Source organism: Rutidosis leptorrhynchoides, chromosome 4 (genome assembly GCF_046630445.1).
Source record: "Rutidosis leptorrhynchoides isolate AG116_Rl617_1_P2 chromosome 4, CSIRO_AGI_Rlap_v1, whole genome shotgun sequence".
In the NCBI taxonomy this organism is placed as follows: domain Eukaryota; kingdom Viridiplantae; phylum Streptophyta; class Magnoliopsida; order Asterales; family Asteraceae; genus Rutidosis; species Rutidosis leptorrhynchoides.
Window position 1 is genome coordinate 192327831 of NC_092336.1, and position 8943 is coordinate 192336773.

The following is an 8943-nucleotide window of genomic DNA, read 5'->3' on the forward strand; positions in this document are numbered from 1 at the left end:
TTAATAATTAAACAAATATAGAAATAAAATGTTTAGAAATATATTAAATAATTTTTTTTTAGAATTTTATACAAAATAAAAATAAAAACTATATGTACTTTTAATAAATAAATACAAAAATACAAACTACTTTTCTTTTAAGATTTACTTTTAATAAAAATACAAACTACTTTTTCTTATTTTAACTTTTAAGATTTACTTTTAATAAAAATACAAACTACTTTTTCTTATTTTAACTTTTAAGATTTTACTTTTAATAAAAATACAAACTACTTTTTCTTATTTTAACTTTTAAGATTTACTTTTAATAAAAATACAAAATACTTTTTCTTATTTTAACTTTTAAGATTTTACTTTTAATAAAAATACAAACTACTTTTTCTTATTTTAACTTTTAAGATTTTACTTTTAATAAAAATACAAACTACTTTTTCTTATTTTAACTTTTAAGATTTTACTTTTAATAAAAATACAAACTACTTTTTCTTATTTTAACTTTTAAGATTTACTTTTAATAAAAATACAAAATACTTTTTCTTATTTTAACTTTTAAGATTTTACTTTTAATAAAAATACAAACTACTTTTTCTTATTTTAACTTTTAAGATTTTACTTTTAATAAAAATACAAACTATTTTTTCTTATTTTAACTTTTAAGATTTACTTATTTTATTATTATTTTTTTTTTACCTAACATTTTCAACTATAAATACCACATACATTTCTCATTTCAAACTTACACCTTAATCTCTCATTTCTCTCTTAAGAACTACTTCTAGTTGATATCTCGGTCACTTACTTGCTTTACTTTCCTTTCTTGCGTGGAATACTTCAACTGCTATTTAAGGTGAGTTTCATTACTCCCTTTTTATATATATTTTTGGGCTGAGAATACATGCGTTGTTTTATAAATGTTTTACGAAATAGGCACAAGTACTAAAACTAATTCTATGTGAGTTTAAACCAGAAATATACCCTTAGCTTGGTAACATTAAACTACCTGTCTATGTACGGTAGGCGCGAATCCTAAAGATAGATCTATTGGGCCTGACAACCCTATCCTGACTATGGGATGCTTTAGTACTTCGAGGTTTATATAACACACCTGATTCGGTGTACTTTCAGAGGGTAAAACATGAACGTTAAGGCTTGTTACCGGGTGCCTACAACTTATAGAATGCTTTTATACACTTGCTAGTGTACGGATATTTATGAAACTGAAATCTTGTGGCCTATTATTATAACGGAAATGATTGATTTTGATAAACTAATGAACTCACCAACCTTTTTGGTTGACACTTTAAGCATGTTTTGTCTCAGGTGACGAATAAGATGATTGCCATGATTGCTACCTGATGAATTGAATGCTGCTACATGGAGTCTTCATTTCATTACATTTACTTTGCATTAAGACTATTATTATTATTTCAGTTTAAATTTGATGTAAAACTTTTAATGCTTCCGCTATTTTATTAATAAATGTTTTATTCAAAACGTCTCATATAGGGTCGTTCTCGTATATACAACTGTGATTTGATATAATTAGTCACAAATACCCTAGGCCCTATTTTGGGGGTGTGACAGATTGGTATCAGAGCAGGTTGTTGTAGAGAACCAGGATTGCATTTTATGTGTGCCTTATACAATTAGGTACCTTAGCAATGTAGGACTACAACTTTCCTTGACCATAGTGCCTTTAATTGTTGCCTTTAATTGATAAATGCTACACTATACCTTAGAAACTATACTTAAATCTTAAGATTATAACATACACGATAATGTGAAATTACTCGAACGTCAACGCTACTTAAGGCCTAGGGTGATCCTTGGTACCACTATGGGACGCTTGTGAATTTCGAATGCCAAACTTAGATTTTGGTAGAGAATTCATGGGCCAACCGGTAACAATTGATCATTCAAGTGACTCGGCGGTGGCATAGATGTTTGGGTATGGTGCACAATATCAAACCTGACTATAGTGATCATACAACACTTAGTCACTTACGCACTTAATAAGTGGTGAACTTATTAAGAACAACTCACTTAGTCATCTATCCTGGTTTTGTGTATTACATATGTATTACATGAAATATTATCCAAGATTTTTGAAACTCCTATAATTCATACTCAAACGTATATAACTCCCTGTTATATCACGTACCTATATGCCTTATGCCTTTATGCATCGGTTTGCGAACCGGGAAATGTCATTGGGTTATCACAGTATACGAATTGAAAGTCTTTAATCGAAAGATTATTAGATTACATACTTATCATTTTATAATCTCGACACGTCATACTGCCATTATTGGAGTATAGACAAATCATATCTTAGCATATCTATTCCCAATAGACCTTGTCTAACACTTTTCCTAAATTTCCTCCGTAAATTACGGAAATCTTTCTGCTATATATACGTATTCAAGGAGACGAATATATCATTCAATATTCAACACCCATTTCATATCAAACCCTATTCCAAACACATAATATGGATTTCTCACCTGATTCCTCAAGTTCTTCTAGCTCCAAAGATAGCGTGACAGGAGCACACCCACCGATCAATTACCGTGATTTCTTTAGAAAATGGGGATGGGTTCGCGAAATACTCACCCTATGGAGAAATGAAGAAGGTACTCCTTATCACGAGCCAAACTTACCACCAAACGTCGGAGTACTTGATCCACTTACCGGCGAACCTGTTCGCAATACCGTTTTCACTCTTTTCGCAAGGATTTTCCGCCTCGAAGGTCGAATCGATGTAACCAACGACAATATTCATCCTCTACTCCCGAATTCTAACCAGAAAGGGTTATTAGAAGAAGTTAGAAGACTTTGAACTAAATATCAAGAATTGACAAACCTTACAGAGGAATGGGTAGAACAAATCCATAGACTCGAGCGTAAAGTAGAAACCCTGGAGGAAATAGTGCGCGATTTGGTAGCTAGGCTCACACTTACTAACCAAGTACCACAAGCAGCACCAACAGCAGCACCAGCACCACCAGTACTATCAGCATCACCACCAACAGCATCAGCTTCACCAACAACAACATCAGCATCCCACGTCTCAACATCATAATCGGTACCTCAAACATCGACATCATACGCCCATAGATACTAAGGAATATTAGTAATAATGAGTTAAGATGTATTGACTCATTCTTCCTGAAGAATTATATATGTATACTTTATATATATATGGTTTGGAACAATAATAAATCTTTCCGTACTAAACTATTACGTGTGAATCTTAACTAGTATGTACTACTTGGTTAATTCATATCACTAATACGCTATGATGTACATCCTTCGTTAATGACTTAACAATCATTAATCACTGCTTCAGTACAATAAACTCCATTTCATAATAAACTAAGTGTATTATTCAAATGCATGCGTGATTTTACACTCCTATTTTCGATGTACTCGAAAATTTCTCGAAAACATCATTTGTGCCTTATGAATTTCAAAAGAAATCCATGAGCATCAACATCATATACTGAGGTATATTAATAACAATGAACGATGAAGTATTGATTCATAACTTCATTAAAGAAATATTCCGCGACGATTATGTAATCTCTAAAGTTTTGGAGATTATTTATTCTCGTTTCAACCGTAAATCAAATGAGTTTAATATTATATTAACTTATTAAATCCATAATTACATCTGAAGAAAATATATATGTATGTATATTTTCATAAAGATTGTATTTAAAAATTCTTTTGTACAAACTGTTGATTGTGAAAATATTTTAACGGGTAGGTAATACCCAAGAAATATCTAACATTCACATTAATATATTACATTGTACATTCTTCAAAATCCTTGAAAACATATCGGATTGATAATCAATGATTCAGATCAGTTAACCTTGAGAATGCTGATGAAGCAGCAAAAGCTGTAGATGGCCTTAATGATCAGAAGCTTGATAATAAAGAATTGTGTGTTGGAAAAGCTCAAAAGAAAATCTGGTATTGAAAGATGGATTGAGCAAAACATGAAGAAGACCAAGGACAAATCCCAAGGACTAAACCTATAACCAAAGAATCTAGATGATTCGATTTCTGAAGGAAATCACAGAAGATCTTTTTACGCATTCTAAATCCTTACAGAAGAATTTCTTCATTATCCATCGATTTTAGAAATTCTAAAATATCATCGTATCTTTCTTTATAAATATCCTCGATATTTCTAAAGATATCTTCATAACGATTCTTGTCCGCAATTAATTATCTCTTTGCAATATCTTTATTACATCATAAAGGAAAACTGTTTAAGTTTCTATATTCCGTAAAATTTAAATTCAAATTTTGAATGATTTGAAGTAGTGTTGAGAATTGAAGCATGAGTTAGTATAATATAATGACGTCAGGCCAACGTGATTATATTACAGTAAGTCATGCTACATTTTAATGGAAGATGATGATTCATAGACTTTATAATCATCATTTGCCATGTTACACGACTCTTACATTCTACTTAATCTCTGAACATATCAAGAAAATATATTTTTGATAGTTCTATCCTCAGTAATTCTGGTAATTTACCAAATCAAATCATGATATTACGCTTAGAACAGTAGGTCCATTCGAAACTTCATACCTACAAATTCTGGACCATTACTCGCTTTACTTAGAGTCGAGAGGAGAATAAAAAGGCAAAGAGCTCCGACATATAAGGGAAAATATGTAGCCCGATAACGATACCGAAATTACAAACCGTGTATATCAATACGTATTGCAACGTAAAGACATGGGAGAATTAAAAACACTATAACCCCAAGGTAATAGTAGAAGAAAACAAATTCCTCTGGTGGTAAATGAAAAAGAAGAATGACTGAAATGATAGTCAGAAAAATATCCAGGATAAGAACTGGATGGAGCATTCTCACAATCTTTGGAAGTATGAATTGAGGAAGACAGTATAGAAGTGGTGAAGATAATGAAACGGAAGAAGCTAATTTATAGCAAAATTCCAAACACAGCAATTGAAGCAATTCACCTCATTTAATCAAAGAAAATTTCAAATTCCTTAATTACCGGAGAATCAAATCTTATGGATTACGAAGATTTCCTTTAATCCCTTGAATTCCGGAAATCAATCGTGACTACGTCAAAAGTTAAGGCGAACATTTAATTTCTCATTCACTCTTTTATAATAGGTTCGTTTATACGCTTCCTATAATCAAATCGTTTTATCCATATTATTCAGTAGTGATAAAACTTTATTTTTTCAACTTATATTCATCATTACAATATTCTTGTTGTAAACAATGATGATCTCTATCAAACTTCATGACTATAATTTTCATGAACTACTCTCTGTTTTTTTTCTACCCTAATATTGTGACATAAACACTCAAAGTTTTAAATAAGCTCAATACTATTCATAACACATTTCATGTGTTCAGTTTACTAAAATGCTCGTATAACACCATCATCCCTTTTGAGGATAACCTAGTCAAATGACACTCTTATTAATCCTTTAGATAACCTCCGCATTAATGATAAAATGCACTTTATAGAAGAACCTGTAAGAAATTAGGGTTCGTATTATTTAAATGCATGAAACAGAACAATATTCTATCCGTTGGAATTCACGAAAGGCCCCGAACCTACCTGGGAACGTGAAGACCAGATAAAACGTAAATATCCTCGTCTAGGTACGAACAACGCCGATTGATGGCAAAAACTAAATTTCGGGACGAAATTTCTTTTAACGGGTAGGTACTATAACAACCCTCACTTTTCGACTTCCGATTTTACTAAAATACCTAGAGTTGTTATATACGAATAAATTTAACGTTGATCGAATAAACGTACGCTTAAAATAAATAATATAATTATAAATATTATAAATAAGATTATGATATATAATATAACATAATTACATCAATGAATATATATATAATATTTATTTTACTTTTGTTATTTAGTTAATAGAATATATAATTAACTAAATAATAAATAATACTATAACATTTATAAAACTAATAAAAACTATAAATTAATAATCATAAATTTTAATTTTTATAAAAACTAAATATAATAATAATTTTTATATAAAATTCTTATTTAATAATTAAACAAATATAGAAATAAAATGTTTAGAAATATATTAAACAATTTTTTTTTAGAATTTTATACAAAATAAAAATAAAAACTATATGTACTTTTAATAAATAAATACAAAAATACAAACTACTTTTCTTTTAAGATTTACTTTTAATAAAAATACAAACTACTTTTTCTTATTTTAACTTTTAAGATTTACTTTTAATAAAAATACAAACTACTTTTTCTTATTTTAACTTTTAAGATTTTACTTTTAATAAAAATACAAACTACTTTTTCTTATTTTAACTTTTAAGATTTACTTTTAATAAAAATACAAAATACTTTTTCTTATTTTAACTTTTAAGATTTTACTTTTAATAAAAATACAAACTACTTTTTCTTATTTTAACTTTTAAGATTTTACTTTTAATAAAAATACAAACTACTTTTTCTTATTTTAACTTTTAAGATTTTACTTTTAATAAAAATACAAACTACTTTTTCTTATTTTAACTTTTAAGATTTACTTTTAATAAAAATACAAAATACTTTTTCTTATTTTAACTTTTAAGATTTTACTTTTAATAAAAATACAAACTACTTTTTCTTATTTTAACTTTTAAGATTTTACTTTTAATAAAAATACAAACTACTTTTTCTTATTTTAACTTTTAAGATTTACTTATTTTATTTTATTTTTTTTTTTTACCTAACATTTTCAACTATAAATACCACATAAATTTCTCATTTCAAACTTACACCTTAATCTCTCATTTCTCTCTTAAGAACTACTTCTAGTTGATATCTCGGTCACTTACTTGCTTTACTTTCCTTTCTTGCGTGGAATACTTCAACTGCTATTTAAGGTGAGTTTCATTACTCCCTTTTTATATATATTTTTGGGCTGAGAATACATGCGTTGTTTTATAAATGTTTTACGAAATAGGCACAAGTACTAAAACTAATTCTATGTGAGTTTAAACCAGAAATATACCCTTAGCTTGGTAACATTAAACTACCTGTCTATGTACGGTAGGCGCGAATCCTAAAGATAGATCTATTGGGCCTGACAACCCTATCCTGACTATGGGATGCTTTAGTACTTCGAGGTTTATATAACACACCTGATTCGGTGTACTTTCAGAGGGTAAAACATGAACGTTAAGGCTTGTTACCGGGTGCCTACAACTTATAGAATGCTTTTATACACTTGCTAGTGTACGGATATTTATGAAACTGAAATCTTGTGGCCTATTATTATAACGGAAATGATTGATTTTGATAAACTAATGAACTCACCAACCTTTTTGGTTGACACTTTAAGCATGTTTTGTCTCAGGTGACGAATAAGATGATTGCCATGATTGCTACCTGATGAATTGAATGCTGCTACATGGAGTCTTCATTTCATTACATTTACTTTGCATTAAGACTATTATTATTATTTCAGTTTAAATTTGATGTAAAACTTTTAATGCTTCCGCTATTTTATTAATAAATGTTTTATTCAAAACGTCTCATATAGGGTCGTTCTCGTATATACAACTGTGATTTGATATAATTAGTCACAAATACCCTAGGCCCTATTTTGGGGGTGTGACAAAAAACACCTACAAACACTTTCATTCTTCAATTTTCTTCATCTAATTGATCTCTCTCAAGTTCTATCTTCAAGTTCTAAGTGTTCTTCATATATTCTACAAGTTCTAGTTACATAAAATCAAGAATACTTTCAAGTTTGCTAGCTCACTTTCAATCTTGTAAGGTGATCATCCAACCTCAAGAAATCTTTGTTTCTTACAGTAGGTTATCATTCTAATACAAGGTAATAATCATATTCAAACTTTGGTTCAATTTCTATAACTATAACAATCTTATTTTAAGTGATGATCTTACTTGAAATTGTTTTCGTGTCATGATTCTGCTTCAAGAACTTCGAGCCATCCAAGGATCCGTTGAAGCTAGATCCATTTTTCTCTTTTCCAGTAGGTTTATCCAAGGAACTTAAGGTAGTAATGATGTTCATAACATCATTCGATTCATACATATAAAGCTATCTTATTCGAAGGTTTAAACTTGTAATCACTAGAACATAGTTTAGTTAATTCTAAACTTGTTCGCAATAAAAAGTTAATCCTTCAAAATTGACTTTTAAAATCAACTAAACACATGTTCTATATCTATATGATATGCTAACTTAATGATTTAAAACCTGAAAACACGAAAAACACCGTAAAACCGGATTTACGCCGTCGTAGTAACACCGCGGGCTGTTTTGGGTTAGTTAATTGAAAACTATGATAAACTTTGATTTAAAAGTTGTTATTCTGAGAAAATGATTTTTATTATGAACATGAAACTATATCCAAAAATTATGGTTAAACTCAAAGTGGAAGTATGTTTTCTAAAATGGTCATCTAGACGTCGTTCTTTCGACTGAAATGACTACCTTTACAAAAACGACTTGTAACTTATTTTTCCGACTATAAACCTATACTTTTTCTGTTTAGATTCATAAAATAGAGTTCAAAATGAAACCATAGCAATTTTATTCACTCAAAACGGATTTAAAATGAAGAAGTTATGGGAAAAACAAGATTGGATAATTTTTCTCATTTTAGCTACGTGAAAATTGGTAACAAATCTATTCCAACCAAAACTTAATCAACTTGTATTGTATATTATGTAATTTTGAGATACCATAGACACGTATACAATGTTTCGACCTATCATGTCGACACATCTATATATATTTCGGAACAACCATAGACACTCTATATGTGAATGTTGGAGTTAGCTATACAGGGTTGAGGTTGATTCCAAAATATATATAGTTTGAGTTGTGATCAATACTGAGATACGTATACACTGGGTCATGGA